Genomic DNA, 24343 nt, shown 5'->3' with positions numbered 1-24343 from the left:
CATTGTCACTGCTAATCCGCTGCATATTAGAGACATCCCTCTGGGGAGGACTTTTGTTCGGTTGGCAGACAGGAGAAGAATTCTCCACTGGGGACACAGTTCTAAACTGGCTGGGCACGCTGGTGTCCGTAAAACCCGAGACCTGATTGCTCGTCACTTCTGGTGGCCCACGCTACTTAAAGATGTTCTGGACTTTGTCTCTTCTTGCACAGTGTGTGCCACTAACAAAGTTACTTACTCCAAGCCTGACGGCCTGCTTCAACCTCTGCCTGTACCCAATGCCCCCTGGCAGCACATTGCGATGGACTTTGTCACAGACCTTCCCCCCTCAGCAGGATGCAACACTGTCTGGGTGGTGGTGGACCGGTTCTCTAAGATTGCACATTTTATCCCACTGACCGGCCTGCCTTCTGCTCCTCGTCTGGCGAGTCTCTTCATTCTACACATCTTTCGCTTGAATGGCTTGCCTCTTCACATCATGTCAGATCGGGGGGTTCAGTTTACTTCAAAGTTCTGGAGAGCCCTCTGTAAACTTCTGGATGTGAGATTGGACTTTTCCTCAGCTTATCACCCCCAGTCCAATGGGCAAGTTGAGAGGATCAACCAGATCATGGAGAATTATCTACGCCACTTCATCTCTTGACAGCACGATAACTGGGTACAGCTTCTTCCATGGGCCGAGTTCTCATACAACAACCACACAAGTGAATCCATCACTTCCACTCCGTTTCACATTGTGTACAGTTAACATCCTAGGGTCCCTCTTTCAGTGTCGACCACATCTCATCAAGTACCCGCTGCTGACTCTGCTTATGGGGACTTTTTTCAAATCTGGCAACAGACCTGATCCTTTATTTTACTGGCAGTCAATCGCATGAAGCGAAAAGCAGATACTAGGAGAAGAGAGCCACCTCAGTATCTTCCATGCACGAAAGTCTGGCTGTCCTTTCGGAACATTCGCTTAAATGTGCCTTCATGCAAGTTTGCTCCCAGGTTCCTTGGTCCTTTCGAGATTCTGCAACAGATAAACCCCGTCTCCTATAAGCTACGGCTGCCTCCTACCCTCAGAATCCCCAACTCCTTTCATGTGTCCCTCCTGAAGCCAGTGGTCCTGAACCGCTACAGCAAGACTTCTCGTTCCACAGTTGTTCCCAGCGGTTCTTCTGATATATTCGAAGTGAAGGAGATCCTGGACTGCAAGAGGGTAGGAGGAAGGACTTTCTATTTGGTGGACTGGAGAGGGTTTGGTCCTGAGGAGAGGTCCTGGGAGCCAGAAGAGAACCTCAGTGCACCTGCGCTTATTAAAAAATTCCTCTCTCGCTCTGGCCCCAAGACGAGGGGGCGTAAGAGGGGGGATACTGTAGCGTCCATGGCTGCGGGCCATCGGGTTTACTCACCTCTAGACGCCCACAGCCATGGATCCATGAGCGCTGGCCCCCATCTCCTTCCTAGGAGATGCCAGCGCTCACTTCTGCTCTGGTCTGCTGGGTCCCGTAGGGTGCGCGCGCACGCTCGTGCCCGGCGCACAAAGGAAGTCGTCATCATTATCAACTGCCACAATTTCCTGGTCTATAAGAAGGCCCCAGGCCTTCTGATCCTTGCCTAGGCGTTTTTAGTTTTCCCAGTGTGTCTTGCAAATGGTCCCTTAGTGTTTCCCGTTCCAGTTGTTACCAGTGCCTTTTTACCTGTTCCTTTTTACCGTGCTGTGCCTTTAGTATTGAGTCTGCCACGTCCGGAGGAATCCGCCACGTCTGGCGCAACCTGTGGCTTCTGTGTCATCTGCCACGTTTGGCGTTATCTGCTGCACCCATCTCCATCAATGCCAGAGCTGCGGCCACCGTCTGGACTATCCAGGTACCCTTGTGCGGGACATTGTATTACTGGGGTTTCCTGTTGTTTGTCCAGCTGCCTCCCCGCTATGGCGGTACGGCCTAGTGGGTCCACTAACCCGCTCCGTGACACCTGACATAGCTACCATTGGCACCCGCTATCATGTAGTGGGAAGTCGATGGTGATTTAACCCCTAAGAAGCCGCGATCGCTATTGAACGCTGCATCTGAGGGGTTTATCAGCGGGGACACCGCGTACGGTCCCCACTGAAGGAGCTGCGGAATCTGCTGTACAAGACAGCAGTTGTCACAGCTCCTGTATGTGCTGGAAGGGTGGCCGAAATGGCCGATCCTCCCATGACGTATTATTAGGTCATGGAGCGTGAACAATGCACTTATCATGACCTAATAGTACGTCAAGGACCGGGAAGGGTTTAACTAAAATTATTAAAAATGTAAAATCCTTATTGTTTTCTCTCAGATTTTCTTGTCTAATTTCAAGATCTTGCTAGCTGTGCATGAATGGAAACATCATTGTTTACATTTAAAGGCTGACAACATGTCCTGATCGCATCCTGGTTTATCACAGCTCTCTCTTACAATGAGTCTTTAGCGAGATGGACATAAGCAGCAGAGGTTGTCACTAAAGATGAGCGAATGGCATGAAATTCGTTTTGGGTACAATTCTGTCGAATCGTCTGTCCGATTTGTTCCGAAGAAATTTGTTGCATGTCAAAAGTACCCTGATTGCTCTTAAAACTTGTGCCTAACTCTCTGATGTCTTCTAGGATTTTATCTAATTCCTTGCAAGCTCCTATCTCCAAGCCAGTATTATTAATAGGAGAGTGACAGCAGCATATACGGGTAGAAGGGGTGCATTTTGGGAAGGTTGTCTGGAAGACATTATGGGGAAGCCTGCCCGAAATCATGTTTGCAGCAGTTCATGCGCCACTTACCCCCAAAGTTTCAGAACGCGTGAGAATCTGCATCTTTGGAGAAATTTGGACGGAATATGATTTGTGTATCAGTACGCTCATCTCTTTGTTATCAATATACATATATACAATAATGTAGGACATCTAGAAGGGGGCAAATGCTTTTACACAGTACTATACATATATTTTTAGCATCAGTTTAAGTTTTGTCATGCATTTTGAATAGTAAAAACACTTTATGTGAGTTCCACAAATAGGTATAAATAGGTAAGAAGAAATTTGTGTATAGTTGAAAAAATACATGATTTGACGTGCATTTGACATGTTTATTATAGAAATGCATTTCTTTTTTTATGGAACCATTAGCAGAATATTAACTTCTTTCCAATGAATCATTGCCATAGAAATAAACTTTACATCATACTGCTGGTAAAGTGCAAGATTAAGAAAGTTCTGAATATAAGAGCAATATCTGATATAGAAAAGGAGACCGAAAAGAGCTTTATAGGCAGGATTTCAGTAACAGGTTATTTTGGGTACAATAGAGTATGTGCCGGTGGGAGAACTGTAATAGAATGCAGGAAAAAATGGAGACTGATTTGCTGGCGCTATCCCACAAATATTCAGGAGACGTATTCTTTATGGTAAGGAGTGGTTTTTTTTTGTGTCTTATTAAAAACAACGCATTTTGGACAAAAACTTGAGTCCTTACTTAGGTGCTGTGGTTTTACCTGGGGAAGGAGTTGGTCTAAGTCCGAAATGCGTTGAGTTTAAGTATTTTTCCCTCTACTCCACTACAGTTATATATGTAACTGTCACTATCTACTATGCACAGATCATAGACCATTCCTGTATTAACCATGTGTAGTAATAATAATAATATAAATAATAATAATAACATTTTTAAATTATCATTGTTTAATCCACACACACTTATTAAACTAGCACAGTAGCCCAGTAGCGGAGGACTTCTACCACAGATTACTTTTCCAATCCGGTTGGTAAGAATAATTTTCCACGTTTTGTGGCATCAAAGATAAAGTAAATCAATGTATGTTTTATGCCTTCTCTTTAACCTAAAATACCTTTTATTTTTGTTACATATTGGTGTGATTGGTTATTACGGTAAAAGCATAGGGTCCATCTTTTTCTCTGTAGAGGCTCCTCTACTTCTCCAGCAGTTTGTTTAAGTGTTCCGGGGCCACTTTATCCATACAGAAAATAGTACAACAGCACAAGGCTCCCTATTTCTGGTCCTGGGCATTCCACACACATTTGTAAGCATGTGTAGGGGGATCTGTAGCAGGGGGCACCAAAGACCACCAATTGCTATATTTAGATTATTTTGCATTACTGCTACATTACCTCAGATTTGTAAGTATAGTAAATGTAGCAGTAATGGAAAATAATTTAAATATAGCATTTGGTGGTCTGGGCACTCGCCGAGGGCTGTTGCAATATTTTTTTGTTATGTGTTTTTTTTTGCAGTCACAGTGTACGTGCGCCTGCATATTTATGTAATTTTGTTAAAATGTGCTGACCAACTTTTTTGTGTTTTGTGTTGTACATGTGGGGGTGATGACTGCCTCCATTTTGGTTGTGCACTCCTCCCATTCTGCCCAAGGCTGTTCTTAATTAGAGTAAAGCTGGTTCCTACCTACCCCGAGTTCATTATGTGCGCATAAGCCTAGGAAAGAAATGTATTTTTATGTTAGGGACCCCCTAAAAAAAGGTTGCCGTTTCGTGGCAGATGGGCTCACACAATTTAATCAAAATGTATGCCTTGAACCTCACATTTGTAAGTAAATGTAGCGTTAATGATAAATCATCTAAACAATGCATTTGGTGGTGTTGACGCTGGCAGAGAGCTGTAGCAATATTTTTGTTGTGTATGCTTTAGTAAACTGATAAATGTATAGACCACGAACAAAAGCTACAGTAGCCCAAAGGAATATAAGACTCCATATATTGGGGAAAAGGTGTATTATCTTAGTGCCTTTGTTATTCATGTGGCACAGTGGAGTATCGTAAGAAATAGTTGTGCTAATGTTGAGCTAGTGTAATAAATAGCCATATATTTTATCACGTGCTTTCCTTATCTTTTGCTCTCATTTATTTCTTGTAGAAGGACATTGAAAATAGAGCAAAGATCATGGGTGTAATTATCTTGTAATTAATATTTGAGATATATATATATATATATATATATATATACATATATATTTATATATATATATATATATATATATATTTATTTATTTTTTTACGTACATTAGAGATCTGACTATTAATGCTTGTAACAGAGGTGACCTGGTGACAAACTCCCATTCATTTAAAAAAAAGGGAGTTTTGTCAGACATAATGGATGAAAGAGTAAAATTGCTTTAAACTCATCTAATCAAAAGCTATAATAGCTACAAAGGTAAACCAATGATAAACTAACAGAGTAATAGAAAATAACAAATTCTAGTGACACCAAATTCTAATTATCTAAACAATATATCATATTGATCATGTTGATCATATTGCTAATTGTATCTGCTTTATGAAGTGGACTCAAGGATATTGTAGATCTGTCTAATGACCACCTTAGAAGCACCCATTACAAATAATAGTTATATTAAAAAATATTGTATTAAACATTTAATTAACTAGTTTTAACATGAATGCTAGATATCGTCACATTTATCTGTTTTATTTATAATTCATTTTGATGTAACAAATGACTATTAAAATTCAGCTTAAAACATATGTCCACCTTTGTACACCATTTAAAAATAATTATATAGAATTAATCTATATAAAAAAATATCCTAAATTATCATAGCCAGGGGGCACCTATTAGCTTTTAATTTTTCATAATTTCAATGAGGAGTGAAAACATTTAATGTTTCCATAAAATATAGCTTTTTATCGTTGTCATATTATGGCTGTAGGTCATTACTGTATATTTTGCGGCACATTTTCTCTATCCATGACTGTTGAGAATGTGTAATGTTAGAACTGTGTGGCGTGTTTTGAGCCAATCAGATATCTTCACCCTGCTGCTCCTCCTCCCCTTTTACATGCAATCTCACTTACTGCAGTTGCCTCTTCCATCTCACACTCCTCCCTATCTACTATTTATTTTATTACTCAAGACAGATGTGTAAATATATAATATAATAAAATATTGGACTTAAAAAGATTATTAACTACTTTTAACATTAATGCTAGCTTTCTTCACATTTATGTTTTTGTATTTATAAATGTTTTTGATATGAGAAATGATAATTAAAATTCAAGTTTATGCATATATCCACAGGATATGCCATATATGTCTAATAGCGGGCCCCACCTCTTTATAGGTCCTCTACAGGGCGAAATGTGAGCTACACTGTTTCCGTAATTCTCATACAAGTGAATGGGAGTTACGATAACAGCATAGCACAGTAAGCTACACTGTTTCTATAGCATAGGAATTATGGAAACAGAAAAGCTTGCTGTACTATTCTGTTTCGGTAACTCCCATTCACTATTGGAGTTTAAAACAACGTGGCTCATGTCCCATTCTGTTGTGAACCTATGCACTGCCTAGATGCTGCGGGATGAGGTAGAGTGGTCCCCGTTCGGTAGATAGGTGCAAGTCCCAGAGGTGGAACCTGCATCATTCAGACATTTATAGAATATCCTGTAGAACGTGAATGTCAGCGGTGACACAACCCCTTTAATCGACATAACAATATGTAGATTAAAGAGGTTTCATTCCAATGGTTGCATTCCAATCCTCATAACTTTAATATTTTTTGTTCGATGTAGCTGTATCAAGCTTTGCATTAGCGTTTAATTATAGTGACATGTCAGATGTATTGATCGGTAAGGGTCCGAGCACTGAGACCCCCAACTATCACTAATACAAAGCGGCAGATGCGCTCGGATGAGCACTGTGCCACTTTGTTTCTAAACGTCTTTCCTTGGCTTTCCTCTGTGCGGTATATGGGCTCAATAGAAAGTCTATAAGAAGCCACAGGATAGGTGATAAACGGTATGCCCATTCTCGTGATTGGTGGGGGTCCCAGCATTCGGACCCCCACCAATTAGATATATATCACCTATCCTGTAGATACATAGGTGATAAATATTGATTATGGGAAAACCCTGTTAACTGATCTCAGTTGTTATTGTTTGACAAATTGTCATGACTTTCTTTTGCAGTCCATGTATCACTGATGCTGCATTATCACTTGTAATGATTTTTTTTATTTGAAAGTGTTATTTTTTTTGTGGACCTGCAAGTCCTACCCTAATGCTGTACAGCTTTAACTTGTTTGACACTGGAATATGCAGACTTTTGTATAAAAGCAGACTTGACAAAAAAAATAAAAAATACACATTTCAGGTACTATAGCCAACATCCGAATGCTGAAGCCACCAATTCTTAACCCCTTAGTGACCAGCCCATTTTAGGCCTTAAAGGAACAGTGTCATCACAAATTATTTTTTTATATGTTAAAGATGTTAGTGCTTTATTAAAAACGTTTATATTTATTTGTGTGTTTGTGTTTTACTTTTTCTTATTTTTACACTTTTTCTTCCCTATGGGGGCTGCCATTTTTTGTTCCATTTCTGTATGTGTCGATTAACGACACATACAGACATGGAATACGGCAGCCACAGTCCCATAGGGACTGTGAACGGGTCCCGTCCCATTCACTTCTGTGTACGGCGTCTGTGTGGGAACTGCGCATGCGCCGCTCCCACACAGTCCAATTTGAAATTGGCGCCTTCCGGCGCCATTTTCCTGTGGACCGGAAGTCGCGGCCGGACAGTAATATTACTACCTCCGGTCGCGGCTTCCGGACTTGTGCACTTGGACCAGCGGCAGCAGACGGAGCGGACGGGCCGGAGGGAGCCGCGGCGGCAGGAGCAGGTAAGAGATTTCAATGTATGTTCGTGTTTGTGTGTGTTTACTACTGTATGTAAACCTACTACACTGTGTGTTAGCTCAAAAAATGGCGACACACAGTGTAGGAGGTTACACCGTTCAAACCCCTCGTTTATCCCGGCACTAGCCAGGATAAAGGAGGGGGGGATGCTGAGAGCTCACTAGAGCGAGGGCTTTTTACCCAATTTTGCAATGCTGCAATTTTGGGAATAGCTCCATCTAGTGACCAGAAATGGGAAATATTATAAATTAGAATCCAATTGAATCCAATTTATAATATTTCCTGACTTGTGAAAAAAATAAAAAAAATTTGAACAATGTTTAATCACCTACACACTAAATGTTTAATTTAAAAAAAAAAAACATATTTTTCTGGCAACACATTCCCTTTAACCCCTTCCCTCTTTAGCCACTTTTGACCTTCCTGACAGAGCCTCATTTTTCAAATCTGACATGTGTCACTTTATGTGGTAATAACTCAGGAATGCTTTCACCTATCCAAGCGATTCTGAGATTGTTTTCTCGTGACACATTGGACTTTATGTTACTGGCAAAATTTGCTCGATATGTTCAGTATTTAATTGTGAAAAACACCAAAAATTAGCGAAAAATTGCAAAAATTAGCATTTTTCTCAATTTAAATGTATCTGCTTGTAAGACAGGCAGTTATACCACACAAAAATGTTGCTAATTAACATCACCCATATGTCTACTTTAGATTGGCATCGTTTTTTGAACATCCTTTTATTTTTCTATGACCTCACAAGGCTTAGAACTTTAGCAGCAATTTCTCACATTTTCAAGAAAATTTCAAAAGGCTATTTTTACAGGGGCCAGTTCAGTTGTGAAGTGGTTTTGAGGGCCTTATATATTAGAAACCCCCAAAAAGTCACCCCATTTTAAAAACTCCACCCCTCAAAGTATTCAAGACAGCATTTAGAAAATGTCTTAACCCTTTACACATTTCACAGGAATTAAAGCAAAGAAGAGGTGAAATTTACAAATTTCATATTTTTCTGCAGAAATACATTTTTAATACAATTTTTTTTATAAAACAGAAGGTTTTACCAGAGAAATGCAACTCAATATTTGTTGCCCAGTTTCTGCAGTTTTAGGAAATATCCCACATGTGGCCGTAGCGTGCTACTGGACTGAAGCACCGGCCTCAGAAGCAAAGGAGCACCTAGTGGATTTTGGGGCCTTATTTTTGTTAGAATATATTTTAGCCACCATGTCAGGTTTGAAGGGCTCTTGCGGTGCCAAAACAGTCAAAATCAACCAAAAGTGACCCCATCTGGGAAACTAGACACCTCAAGGAAATTATCTAGGGGTGTAGTGAGCATTTTGACCGCACAGGTTTTTTACAGAAATTATTGGAAGTAGGCCGTGAAAATTAAAATCAACATTTCTTCAAAGAAAATGTAGGTTTAGCGATTTTTTTTCTCATTTCCACAAGGACTAAAGGAGAAAAAGCACCGCAAAATTTGTAAAGCAATTTCTCCCGAGTAAAACAATACCTCACATGTGGTAATAAACGGTTGTTTGGAGACACGGCAGGGCTCAGAAGGGAAAGAGCGCTATTTGGCTTTTGGAGTTCACATTTAGCAGGAATGGTTTGCGGAGGCCATGTCACATTTACAAAGCCCCTGAGGTGACAAAACAGTGCAAACCCCAAACAAGTGACCCCATTTTGGAAACTATACCCCTTGAGGAAATTATCTAGGGGTATAGTGAGCATTTTGACCCCACAGGTTTTTTGCAGAAATTTTTGCAAGTAGGCTGTGAAAATGAAAATCTACATTTTTTCAAATAAAATGTAGGTTTAGCTAATTTTTTTTCATTTCCACAAGGACTAAAGGAGAAAAAGCACCATAAAATTTGTAAAGAAATTTCTCCCGAGTAAAACAATACCTCACATGTGGTAATAAACGGCTGTTTGGACACACGGCAGGGCTGAGAAGGGAAAGAGCGCTATTTGGCTTTTGGAGTTCACATTTAGCAGGAATGGTTTTCGGAGGCCATGTCACATTTACAAAGCCCCTGAGGGGATAAAACAGTGGAAACCCCCCACAAGTGACCCCATTTTGGAAACTACACCCATTGAGGAAATTATCTAGGGGTATAGTGAGCGATTTGACACCACAGTTTTTTTGCAGAAATTATTGGAAGTAGGCCCTGAAAATAATAATCTACCTTTTTTCAAAGAAAATGTAGGTTTAGCTAATTTTTTCTCATTTCCAGAAGGACTGAAGGAGAAAAAGCACCAAAAAATTTGTAAAGCAATTTCTCCCGAGTAAAACAATACCCCACATGTGGTAATAAACGGCTGTTTAGACACACGGCAGGGCTTAGAAGGGAAAGAGCACTATTTGGCTATTTGAGATCACATTTAGCAGGAATGATTTGCGGAGGCCAGGTCACATTTGCAAAGCCCCTGAGGGGACAAAACAATGAAAACGCCCAAAAAGGGACTCCATTTAGGAAACTACACCTCTTGAGGAATGCATCTAGGGGTGTAGTGAGCATTTTGACCCCACAGATGTTTCATAGAATTTATTAGAATTAGGCAGTGAAAATAAAAACAGTCCTTTTTCTTCAATAAGACGTAGCTTTAGCGCAAATTTTTTCATTTTCTCAACAAATAAAGGAAAAAAAGAACCCAACATTTGTAAAGCTATTTCTCCCGAGTACGGCAATACCCCATATGTGGTCATAAACTGCTGTTTGGGCAAACCACAGGGCTCAGATGGGAAGGACCGCCATTTGGAGTGCAGATGTTGCTGGATTGGTTTCTGGGCACCTGTGGGCCCAAAACAGTGGAAACCCCCCAGAAGTGACCCCATTTTGGAAACTACACCCCTCAATGCATTTACCAAGGGGTGTAGTAAGCATTTTAACCCTGCAGGTGTTTTGTAGAAATTAGTGTGCGCTCAATGTTGCAGAGTGAAAATTGGATTTTTTTTCCATAGATATGCCAATATGTGGTGCCCGGCTTGTGCCACCATAACAAGACAGCTCTCTAATTATTATGCGGTGTTTCCCGGTTTTAGAAACACCCTACATGGGGCACTAATCTTTTGTCTGGACATATGACAGGGCTCAGAAGTGAAGAGTACCATGCGGAGTGGAGGCCTAATTTGGCGATTTACAAAGTATTGGTTCACAACTGCAGACGCTCAGATGTGAAATAATAAAAAGAAACCCCTGATAAGTGACCCCCACTATGGAACTGCACCCCTCAAGGCATTTATTAAGGGGTGTAGTGAGCATTTTCAACCCACAGGTCTTTTCCATAAATGAATGCGCTGTGGATGGTGCAAATTAAAAATGTATATTTTTCCCTAGATATGCCATTCAGTGGCAAATATGTCATGCCCAGCTTATGACGCTGGAGACACACACCCCAAAAATTGTTAAAAGGGTTCTCCCGGGTATGACGATGCCATATATGTTGAAGGAAACTGCTGTTTGTGGACGCTTCAGGGTTCAGAGCCGAGGGAGCACCATTTGGCTTTTGGAGAGCGGATTTTGATTGGTACTAAATTTGTTTGAGTATTGCTGGTGTTTTATAATGTGGGGGTACATGTAAGCGGGGCGGAGTATATAAGGGGCATAGTCAGGTGGTATAAAAAAATAAAAATAATCCATAGATGTGTGTTACGCTGTGAAGCAATCCTTTCTGCACAGGCCGGTGTCGCACTGATAAATGGTGTCATTTCTTATCCCCCTTTTGATCCACACTCCGCGCCTTTGTAGTTTGGGGAATTTTGCTGGGAAAGTATTATCCTGCTATAATACGGGCACCGTCGCTTCCAGCGGATATGTTTGGGCCCTCCCCTTCCTGGTTCCCTAATTTTAGGTCCTTGATAAATCGCCTCTTGAAACAGAAGAAATGTTCCCCTCGGGCACAACTGCATATTTTTTTATTTCCTGACTTATTGGAGCCATAACTAATTTTATTTTTCATAGACGTAGCGGTATGAGGGCTGGTTTGTTGCGGGACGAGCTGTAGTTATTATTGGTACCATTTTGGGGTACATGCGACTTTTTGATCACCTTTTATCCTATTTTTTGGGATGCCAGGTAAAGCAAAAAAACGCAATTCTGGCACAGCTTTTTTTGGTTTTTTTATACAGCGTTCACCACGCATTATAAATTACATGTTCACGTTATTCTGCGGGTCAGTACGATTCCGGCGATACCTAATTTATAGCACTTTTTTATGTTTTACAACTTTTTGCAGAATAAAATTACTTTTGTAAAAAGAATGTATTTTTTCTGTCGCCAAGTTGTGAGAACCATAACTTTTTAATTTTTTTGTCGACGGAGGTGTATGAGGGCTTGTTTTTTGTGGGACGAGCTATAGTTTTTATAGGTACCATTTTTGGATACGTGCGACTTTTTGATCACTTTTTATTCCAATATTTGTAGGACAAAGTGACCAAAAAACAGAAACTCTGGTAACGTTTTTTACGTTTTTTTTTTACGCTGTTCACCGCGTGCAATAAATAATATAATATTTTGATACCTCCGGTCGTTACGGTCGTGGCGATACCAAATACATATGGTTTATTATTATTTTTCAATAATAAAGGACTTGATAAGAGTAAAAGGGGGATTGTGTTTTATTTGATTACTTGAAACTTTTATTGTTTTCAAACTTTTATTTTTTGCACTTTTTTTTACACTTTTTTATACTTTTTTTTACACTTTTTCTCAAGTCCCACTAGGGGACTTGAAGGTCCAACGGTCAGATTTTTTTTCTTCTAATACATTGCACTACCTATGTAGTGCAATGTATTAGATCTGTCAGTCATTCACTGACAGCAAGCCGTTTAGGCTTCGCCTCCCGGCGGGGCCTAAATCGGCTTCCGTAATGGCAGAGCAGGAGACCATTGTGTCTCCTGTTGCCATAACAGCAGTCGCCAGTCCCGATTGCCTGTCAGGGCTGGCGATCTGCTAGTAACCGCTACGATGCAGCAATCGCTTTCGATTGCTGCATCGAAGGGGTTAATGGCAGGGATCGGAGCTAGCTCCGGTTCCTGCCGTTACAGGTGGATGTCAGCTGTACAGTACAGCTGACCTCCACCGCTGATGACGCCGGATCAGCTCTTGACCCGGCGCCATCTTGCCGGCAGCTACGGAAGCCGATCAGGCTCCGCCGCCGGGCGGATCTTGACCGGCTTCGGTGCTAGGCAGACCGGGAGGCCAGTATTAGGCCTCCGGTTGCCATTGCAGCCACCGGAACCCCGGCAATTTCATTGCTGGGGCTCCGATGAGCTGCAAACACCTTAAGTGCAGCGATCGCGTTTGAGCGCTGCACTTAAGGGGTTAATGGCGGGGATCGAAGCTAATTTCGGTCCCCGCCGTTACAGTCGGATGTCAGCTGTAAGATACAGCTGAGATCCGACGATGATGGCACCGACTCAGCTTCTGAGCCGGTGCCAAACGTTTGACGTACATGTACGGCATTTTGCGGGAAGTCAATGCTTTCCATGACGTACATGTACGTCAAATGTCGGGAAGGGGTTAATGACCAAGCTATTTTATTCGTTTTTCTATAGTCGCATTCAAAGAGCTATAACGTTTTTATTTTTTCGTCTACATAGCTGTATGAGGACTTGTTTTTTGCGGGATTAGTTGTGCTTTTTAATAGCACCATTTTTGGGTACATATAATTTTTATATTAACTTTTATTAACCTTTTTGGGGGGATTATAAAAAAAAACTGAAATTCCGCCATTGTTCTATGTGTTTTTAAATTGACGCAGTTCACTATGCGACGTAAATAACATGTTACCTTTATTCTATGGGTCGGTACGATTACGGCGATACCACATATGTGGAGGTTTTTTTATGTTTTACGACTTTTGCACAATAACAACACTTTTGAACTAAAATTATTTGTTTTTGCATCGTCGCTTTCCAAGAGCCGTCATTTTTTTATTTTTCCATCAATGTAGTGATTTTTTGGGCTTGTTTTCTGCGGGACAAGACGTAGTTTTGAATGGTACTGTTTTGGGGTACATGGGACTTATTGATTCATTTTTATTATGACTTTTTTGGGGGGCAATGGAAAAAAATTGCAATTTCGCCATAGTTTTTTGCGTTTTTTTTTTACGGTATTCACTTTGCGGTTTAAATTACATATTAACTTTATTAATGGAGTCATTACGGTCGCGGCGATACCACATATGTGTACTTTTTTTTTTTTCTTACACTTTTACTAAATAAAACCACTTTTTATGGAAAAAAATGGTTTTATTTATTTTTTTACTGTACTTTTTATTAATAATCTTTATTTCACTTTGATGACTTATTTTATTAGTCCCACTAGGGGACTTTACTGTGCGATGTTCCGATCGCTGCTATAATGCTCTGGTATACTTCGTATACCAGAGCATTATTGCCTGTCAGTGTAAATCTGACAGGCAATCTGTTAGGACGTGCCTCCGGCGCGTCCTAACAGGCATATGTCCAGGGCAGACCTGGGGGCTTTTATCAGTCCCCCGGCTGCCATGACACCCCATCGGAGCGCACTCCCTCTGTAAACAAAGTTAAATGCCGCGGTCGCTATTGACGGCGGCATTTAACGGGTTAAACGGCCGCGATCGAAGTAAACTTCGATCGCGGGCGTTGGAGCAGGAGCTCAGCTGTCATCAGACAGCAGAGCCCCTACTCCTGCCTGCACGGGAGACCCGTGCAGGACTTAGACTAGGCTGACGTGAAAAAGCGTCAGCCTAGCCTAAAGCCCATTAGTGAATCACGTAAAAAGGCGTATTAGTGGTCACTAAGGGGTTAAGGAAAGGCAGACCAATCAGGTCAATCTCTCACTAAATGAGCACAGGCTGACTTCAGTGTGGCCTACTCTGATGATTCAGCTGTGCAGAAATTGTCTCAGCAACTTACTGCACAATAGCTAGGAGTTGACGAAAGTGCAGGAATAAACCTGCTGCTTGTAACAAGCAGGAATGTTGTATATGAGGTAATTAATACAGATGTGTTTACCCTTACCTTTGCTTGAATTCGTTTAAGAACTTCAACTTCTCATGAAACAAATTCAATACAATATCGCGACATGTTAACAAAACGCTTGACAGGCTGCAACTCATATCACAACCACTGGGCGACCACACATAGACACATATAGCATAGACATTTCATGACAGAGTATCATGAAATCCTGTTTTCATCGCTGGTTATCTCACACTACATATTTCAGGATATGTTGAGGTATGAGAAAAGGTAAGGAAGGACACATTTATATGAAATGGACCTACAACAATTTAAAATTTTCCCCTAATCTACAAGGACTGTGAAAGGACAGGTGACAAAAAGCTTTGGCAATATTAAAGGTGTTTTCTCAGTGCAGACATTGATGGCATATCTAGGTTATCTATCAATGTCTAATAGATGGTTGTCCCACTGCTGTGCACATGTAGATTGCTAGAACAAAGTGGTAGTGACGCTAGGAAAGCCCATGGCACTTCGTCCTCTGTTGACTATGCACAGTTTTTCCCAAGACCGCATGTTCAGCCTATTAAAGTCAATGACCAACAATTCCCCCACAAAATAAAAAAAGAAAAGAGTGGAGCCAACAGGAGACAAAGGGGCATAGCAGAAGCGCAATTGCAGCTTCATTTTGGCGAACATCGGGGATCACACCAGTGAGACCCCACCAATTGGACATTGATGGCATATCCTTGCAATATGCCATTATTCTTGTGTACCCTTCAAGGTTGGCATTGTGTGTAGATTAATTAAGATTTAGGCTATGTTCACAGAGGAGCGGTTGCACTGCGTAAAATCATACAGTGTATCCGCTCCTGGGCGCCGCAGGGTATTCAGGCTGAAAAACGCACCAAGTTGTGGTGGTGTTTTCCAGCTGTAATGTCCGCTGTGGAAAACTGCACATAAAAAAAAAGTTTCATACTTACATGGCCATGGCGACACATCTCTCTGACGTCCTGCAGGCTCGCCTCCTGGGATTATGTTTCATAGCATGTGCATCTGCAGCAGTCACATAGGATAAAACATCATACCTGGAGGCTGGCCTGGATGAAGATGAGCAGAATTCTGGGTAAGTATAATATTGTTCAATGCAAAAATCGAATCATATGCTCTTTGTTGCGGGTTTTACCTCCCCATTTCTGATCGGTTTTCTGCTCATCATTTACGCAGCGTTTGAATGAGATTTTTTCAAATATTATACACATTGCTGTTACTGTATTATGCTGCAGATTTTCCGCAATGAAACCCGTTGCAGAAAATCCCCAGTATTTACGCTACGTGTGAACTTACCCTTAGGATGTAGATGCATCACAGGGGCTGTAAAAAAAAAAAGAGTGAGAGTAAAATTAAGAGAAGACTATAACACAATAGAATCTGTAAGGGGAAATCTCACACTAATTAAAACAATTACCTCAGGTAAACTTACGGTAATTTTATGTATAAGGTAACAGACAGAAAAAACTCTGCTAAATAACATCTGTGACTAAAATTGCTGAACAGAAGAATAAAAGATGACAGAAAATAAAGAAGACTTCAAACAAGAAAGAGAAATATAAATTAGTTCACATCTTGTTTTTACTCTACGTCTGACATGCACGTTTTGACATGAGAAAACAGTGCGCACATTGATTTCTATGGTCAGGACGGATGCCCTAATGTTCTAGTTTGTGCTTACATCTTGTTTGCTTACGCTGTATCCTTTTTTTTTTTTCACGCCCTGAAAAGCGTAGTCTACTATGCTTTTCCGTACTTTTCCAAAACGTATACGGATTTATTTGCATAGAAGTCAATGGCGACATATGGACGACGTATGCAATATTAGGCTGGGTTCACACGACCTATTTTCAGACGTAAACGAGGCGTATTATGCCTCGTTTTACGTCTGAAAATAGGGCTACAATACATCGGCAAACATCTGCCCATTCATTTGAATGGGTTTGCCGACGTACTGTGCAGACGACCTGTCATTTACGCGTCGTCGTTTGACAGCTGTCAAACGACGACGCGTAAATTGACTGCCTCGGCAAAGAAGTGCAGGACACTTCTTTGCAACGTAATTTGAGCCGTTCTTCATTGAAGTCAATGAAGAGCAGCTCAAGATTTACGAGCGTCAAAGACGCCTCGCATAATGCGAGGAGGAGCTTTTACGTCTGAAACGATGCAGCTTTTTTCTCCTGAAAACAGTCTGTCTTTTCAGACGTAAAAGACAGTTCTCATGTGCACATACCCTTAAGGGTATGTGCACACACACTAATTACGTCCGTAATTGACGGACGTATTTCGGCCGCAAGTAGTGGACCGAACACAGTGCAGGGAGCCGGGCTCCTAGCATCATACTTATGTACGATGCTAGGAGTCCCTGCCTCTCCGTGGAACTACTGTCCCGTACTGAAAACATGATTACAGTACGGGACAGTTGTCCTGCAGCGAGGCAGGGACTCTTAGCATCGTACATAAGTATGATGCTAGGAGCCCGGCTCCCTGCACTGTGTTCGGTCCACTACTTGCGGCCGAAATACGTCCGTCAATTACGGACGTAATTAGTGTGTGTGCACATACCCTAAACCCTACATTTGCATACATAAAACGTTTTTGTAACCTTGTATGGGAAATCTTGACTTTATAAAGTTTGATTTTGCTAAAGAACAAAAAACATTTATTATATAAAAAAAATGTTTATTTCACAAATTTAAATCTTCAGAAATAAAAAAATATATATATGTATAAATAATCTGTATTATTATATTTACTGTTTGACTGCCCTAGTAATAATATACAGAAAAAATAATACAAAACAAAGTATACAAATATAAAAACAGATTAGACTATGTTTCGGTATATGTTTATAATAATAAAAAAAATAAGGTGATACATTTACATTAAAAGAACATTACATACGGAAATATTTTGGGTTGTATTAAAATAATAAAAGACTATTTCCATGCAACATTGTGTACTCTATTGCAGTCTGTTTCTTTTTTTTCCCCATGAAAATAAAAAATAATATGTTTGCATGCCTAAGACTGGATGCAAATCCATATGTTATTGTCAAATTGGACAAAATAAAAAAACTAGGACATAAATAATGTCTACCCTAGATACTAGATGTTCCATTTATTTGTATAGTTTCTAGTGTTGAATCACACAAATGGATTGAAATATATGCCCGTCCATTTGTATCCATCCACTGTATCAATTTTTAAATCTACCAGAAGTGTTAAGGATATTATACTTCAATGCATACAGTGGGATTTCATGGCAGCCAGGAGCCTAAGGCTATGTTCACACGGGGTATTTTGCCGAGTTTTTTGACGCGGAAACCGCGTCTTAAAACTCGGCAGAAACGGCCCGAGAACGCCTCCCATTGATTTCAATGGGAGGCGTCGGCGTCTTTTTCCCGCGAGCAGTAAAACTGCCTCGCGGGAAAAAGAAGCGACATGCCCTATCTTCGGGCGCTTCCGCCTCTGACCTCCCATTGACTTCAATGGAAGGCAGGAGAAAGCGTATATCTCGCTGTTTTATGCCCGCGGCGCTCAATGGCCGCGGGCGAAAAACGGCGCGATAATTGCCGCGAAAATCGGCGTGCAGGGAGAGGAATATCTGCCTCAAAGTTCCAAACGGAATTTTGAGGCAGATATTCCTCCCCCAAAATACTCCGTGTGAACATAGCCTAATGAAGGCCCCCAGGAATGCCATGTTAGTACTCCTTTTAAGCCCTGGGAGGACTTATTAAACAAAAGGCTACGGCTGGTTTCCCACGTAGCGTAAACGCCGCAGAATTTCCTCAACGGAATTATGTGCGGAAATTCTGCAGCATTTACAGTAGCAGCAAAACGAATGCGGGAAGAAGTCGTGCGGAAAGGTTACTTTCAATTCCGAAGCATGTGAATTTATACTGCGGCTTCTGTGCGAAGATGCTGCGTGTTTTGCCCATATAATTCAATGGGGAACATAAATTGCGGTTTTTACAGAGGAAACAAAGCTGAAACGCAGTAAAAACTACTGGAAATCCGCAGGTGCGCATATACTTTGCTATAATCAATGTTTAACACTAAATCAGCATGGATTTAGTCTAAACACTATGAGCAGGAAAAACGCACTATTTGGTCCAAATTATTCGACTGATTTACCAGCTTTTTTCTTGAGATTCTGTTGCAGAAAATCTGCTGCATATCCTGTGTGAGGGATTATAAGTATAATACTCTGCAATACATAAGTGTTTGTACAAGTAATCAAATGATCGCATGTTCAAATCCCCTACTTAAAGTTTTAAAGAATGTATATTATAACCTAATTCGCCATTGTTTTTTGGTATTTATTTTTACGGCATTCCCTGGGTGTTATAAATAAAATTTTACATTTATTCTAGTGGTAGTTACAATTATGTAGATACCAAATTAATATAGTTTTTGTTATGTTTCACTACTTTTGCACAATGAAAACCCTTTTTTATATTGTTTTTGTGTCACCACATTGCAAGACCTATAGCATGTTCTTTTTTGCGGGATGACTTGTAGTTTTCATTTGTACCAATTTGGGGTACATACGACTTTTCGATTACTTTTTATTACTTTTTGTGGCAGACGCAATGAGCAAAAAACAGCTATTGTTTTTCAGACCTTATTTTCTATGATGATCATCGTGCAGAAAAAATATTATAACCGTTTTATAATATGGGTTGTTGCGGTGAAACCAATTATGTTTTTTTTTTATGGGAGCTTCTGTAAATATGGACGGCTACTGATGTGCATCTGTAAACCGTGCATATATACGGAAGCATTGCTAGGCAACATGTTGATTGCATCATTTGCAAGCTCCCTCTTTTTGTACGGATCTGTATATACAGATGGAATACGGACGGTATGGACGTGTATACGGATGAAATACGGATGCTTACGGATCCGTATTTATGGACAGTATTTCGGGATAGATGAAAATACTGTCGTGTGCATGGGGCCTTATCAAGCTTAGATGAGTACTCTAGTTGGCAAGGGCATAGAAGTAGTCAAATTAAACTTGCTAGCACAAGCGGTAACACATGGCTGCGCCCAGTTTCTGTGTTTGAATGTTTGTTTCTTTAAGGAAACTGCCTTTCTTCTGAGTTTGTACAGTAAAACTAAACAAACAAATTAGATATTGTTCTTGCTAAAGGCAAAAAAAGCCAATCTAATGCATACTGGTCTGACATTTAAATGAAACAGAACGCACTGAATAAATCTCTAAGTCACAGCGCACTTTAAGAAAGCCTTTGCAGGACACATTTGCAAGGTTCAATTTTATTGATTTCTTCACTGGTGCCTCAGCTGTTCAAATATTCATCAATGTAATTCCAAAAACAGACAGAGGGAAACTACAGTGCACAACTGATCTTAGAGTCTCAGCAACAGGGGCAAACAACTGTTAGCTTCTCATTATAGTGGTTTAGCTGCATAAGATCAATATGTGACAAAAGTAACTAATAGCATGGAGATTTTATAAACATAAAGCATCTGAAACATGAAAAAGACAAGTTGTGGAGCCAAAGCTGAATCTTTCATTCCCAGTGACTTTCATTAGAATGGATTCTGAATGATTTGTATTTCTATGGATCAAAAGGAACAACAGTAAAAGTACAGTAGAAAGTGCCTTTAAAACACACAAAAAACACATACAAAAAAACAAAGCAATACTTAAACCTCGATTTTAGAAAGAACCTAAACTTTTACTCTTTGTAAGTGTAGCTAAATTTCATGTAGTCACCCCAGTGGCATACAGTAGCTCTAAAATGAACAAGGTAAAAAGATCATTGGTTTAAAGAGGCCAATAAGGTCAGCAATATGGCAACTAACATTAAGCAAATGTAGTAGCATTCATCTAAATATGGCAGATTTGAAAATGTCTTTGGAAAATTGTTACCAACAGCCCTTTTTTTTTTTTTATTAATTTAATTCTCAGTGAACTATGTACACAGTCATCTGGCAATCATAGGAGAAACCTGCAAGTAAGGTTGCAGGAGCTTGGCTAGGTAAAACAAAGGCGTAAATGGGAGCCATAAAGTAGTTGTTAACAGATATCAGTCAAGAAAGCAACTTAAAGGACAAGACAGAAGCTGGATCGAGAGCAACAAGTACAAAAATGGAAGGCAGTAGATTGGTCAAATAGTCCGGGGGTTCAGTACCCAATAGCAATGACAAGTAGAAGGAGAATCCAAGAAACGTGGTCAGACAAACTGGGTCAGAAAGTAAGCTTTACAGTAGCTAATATACAGCACAGGAACTAGTGTAGGTAAACAAATAATTGGCACTGAAGCCAGGACTGAAGGGATTGAAATAGCGCACCTAGCGCTCGAGTTGGCTGAAAACATGACTCTCCGATTAGGCAGAAGGCTGGCTTGCTGACTGTCTGAACAAACATACCTTTCATACAGATCGGGCAACTGTGCACACTGTGTAGGTGCCGCCCAACGTCCCCAATGTGACCCATACCGCAGCGGTCAAATGGTAGAATCGTGGAAAGATGAGTATGTTACAGAAATCCGATCCATATAGTCCCCACCCCATGACTTACAGGGCTTAAAGGAATAGGGTCGCCAAAATTTTTTTTTTTAGATGAGTTTGATGTTAGTGTTTTATAAAAAACTTTTGTATTTATTTGTGTGTTTGTGTGTTACTTTTTTTTTATTTTTTCACTTTTTCTTCCCTATGGGGGCTGCCATTTTTTACTCCATTTCTGTATGTGTCGATTAACGACACATACAGACATGGATTACGGCAGCCCCAGTCCCATAGTGAATGCGAACGGGGCCCGTTCCATTCACTACGGTGTACGCCGTCTGTGTGGGAACGGCGCATGCGCCGCTCCCACACAGTCCAAGTTGAACTGAGCGCCGTCCGGCGCCCTTTTCCTGTAGACCGGAAGTCGCGGCCGGACAGTAAGATTACTACTTCCGGTTGCGGCTTCCGGACTTGTGCACTTGGAGCAGCGGCAGCAGACGGAGCGGACGGGCCAGAGGGAGCGGCGGCGACAGGAGCAGGTAAGTGATTTCTATGTATGTTCGTGTTTCAGTGTGTTTACTACTGTATGTTAACCTTCTACACTGTGTGTTAGCTCAAAAAATGGCGACACACAGTGTAGGAGGTTAGACCGTTCAATCCCCTCATTTCTCCCGGCACTAGCCAGGATAAAGGAGGGGGGGGGGATTCTGAGAGCTCACTAGAGCGAGGGATTTTTTCCCAATTTTGCAGCATAAAGCAATGTGGTTGCTTTACCACATGCAATGCTGCAATTTTGGGAATTGCTCCATCTAGTGACCAGTGCTGGGAAATATTATAAATTAGAATCTAATTTATAATATTTCCTGACTCGTGAAAAAAATAAAAAAAATTAGAACAATGTTTAATCACCTACACACTAATTGTTTAACTAAAAAAAAAAATACATTTTTTGCTAACAACACATTCTCTTTAAAGGACCTGCTGGTAACATATTGATCGTAGAAACCACAGGACACCTTTAGAGGTCTTGTGGAGTCCATGCCTCGATGGGTCAGAGCTGTATTGGTGGCACGAGCTGGACCTACACAATATTAGGCAGGTGGTTTTTATGTTATTGATGAACGGCTGGGACGTAACTGCCGCAGTAGCAGCCGTAGCAGCTGCTATGGGGGCCGTAGTGTCAGAGGCGCCCGGGCCGCCTGGCACACTATGTCCGGACGTCAGCATCCTGACGTTGTATGTAGCAGAGGCGTGGAGTTGGAAGGGAGCTGGAAGCCACTGACTTTCAGGAAATTACAAGTGAATAGAGGATATGCAGCATTCCTTAGGCCTCATGCACACTTCCATCACCATTTTAGCGGCCGTTTTTGATGGATCCGTGTGTCCGTTTTTGTTTCCGTGTGCACTCCGTTTCCGTTCCGTGTTTCCGTTTAAAAAACGGATGTGAACTTCACTTGAACCTGTCACATGTCCCAGGAAACACCCATAGAAAGGTTACAAGAAGTTTTTGGTGCTGTTTTCTTAGCTTTCAGAGCATAGAGAACAGTTTGAGATTACTTTGCTTGGCTTACTTTGGATTTACGGGTCGTAATTACGACCCGAAATAGCGGGCCCATAGACTTCTGTTAGCCACGGGTACCTTCCCATTTTCTCACGGGAAGGTGCCCGAGCCGTTAAAAAGCTAGAACATGCTCTATTTTTTTATTTTACGGGCCGTGCTCCTATACTTTATAATGGGAGCACGGCTCGGAAAAACGACCGGCTGCCCGTGGCCAGCCGTGCCCGGCAGTGCTCGTCTCCTGAAATACTCTGTGCTGCCTTAAACTCTGTGGACAGGTCAGGATCCTGTTTCTTTTAAATGCTGCTGGGGAACCCGCTCGATCCACGATATAAGGCTGCGCTACAGTGCAGCATTTAAAAGAAACAGGATCCTGACCTGTCCACAGAGTTTAAGGCAGCACAGAGTATTTCAGGAGAGGAGCGTGTGATTGGCTGCAGAGGCCGCGGCAGCCTGTGATTGGCTGCAGAGGCTGCGGCAGCCTGTGATTGGCTGCAGAGGCGGTCATGTGACGAGCGTGACCGCCACTACAGCCTGTGATTGGCTGCAGCGAGTGGTGACATAGATGAAACGTCATCGCTGGAGGCCGGACAGGAGGAATGTAAGTATGAACGTATTTATATATTTTTTTTATTACATAAAAATTTTATTTTCTGCGCGCCGAGCATGGTACTGTCAAGGTTGCTGAAAGAGTTAGTGCAGCCCATTAACTCTATCAGCACCCTGGACAGTACCATGCTCGGCGCACGGAAATTACAGGTTCGGTCAGAACTAGTTCGGTCCAAATCAAACTTTTTCGTGAAATTCGGCGAACTAGCCGAACCGAAATTTTCATAAGTTCGCTCATCTCTACTAGAAATAATACAGAATACAACTGTGCAAGGTCTACGCTACCCTCTGACACACTTGAAACTCGCAAAGTCTATACCGGTCAGAATTTTGGGATTGCAAAGCACATGTTATAAGACAGCAGGTCAATGCGAAAATAACATTACTGTGGGTGTGTAAAGTTTACCTACTGAGAATTACATACAATGGAACAAAAGAAAAGCATGCTCAGAAAACAAGCAGTGCAATGTGTGCATTTACTTACATATTTTGTGACGCTGGGCACTAGTTCCCTTCTGCCATCTGCGTGTCAAAAGCTCCTTGGCAAGCTCCTCCCACGCGGCGTCCTTTTTATAACGGTCGTGGTAGCATTCTGTGCGCGTATCCCACAGTTCTGAGTGATCCTGCACCAATGCTATCATTCTTTCCACATCCATCTTCAGAACTGACTGGCTACTGTAGACTGTGAGTAAACGGATGAGTCAAAAACGGACAGCACACGGAAGCCTTTAGTGTGCCATCCGTTTTTTTCACTGACCCATTGACTTCTATGGGCCACACGGTCACTGAATCACTGAGCAAAGTAGGACATGCTCTACTTGGCACGGAACGGAACAACGGATCCGTTTAAATAACTGAAGTGTGCATGGGGCCATTGCAATGAATGGGTTCAGGGTGCTATCAGTGACAAAAACGGATAGCACCCTGAAGGAAAAAACTGAAGTGTGCATGAGGCCTTAGATTGTATGCAGCGCATCCTCCGTAGTCCTTGAACGATCTCCTCCC

This window comes from Rhinoderma darwinii, chromosome 5 (genome assembly GCF_050947455.1).
Source record: "Rhinoderma darwinii isolate aRhiDar2 chromosome 5, aRhiDar2.hap1, whole genome shotgun sequence".
Taxonomy (NCBI): Eukaryota; Metazoa; Chordata; class Amphibia; order Anura; family Rhinodermatidae; genus Rhinoderma; species Rhinoderma darwinii.
Note: the sequence above shows the minus strand (reverse complement) of the source record.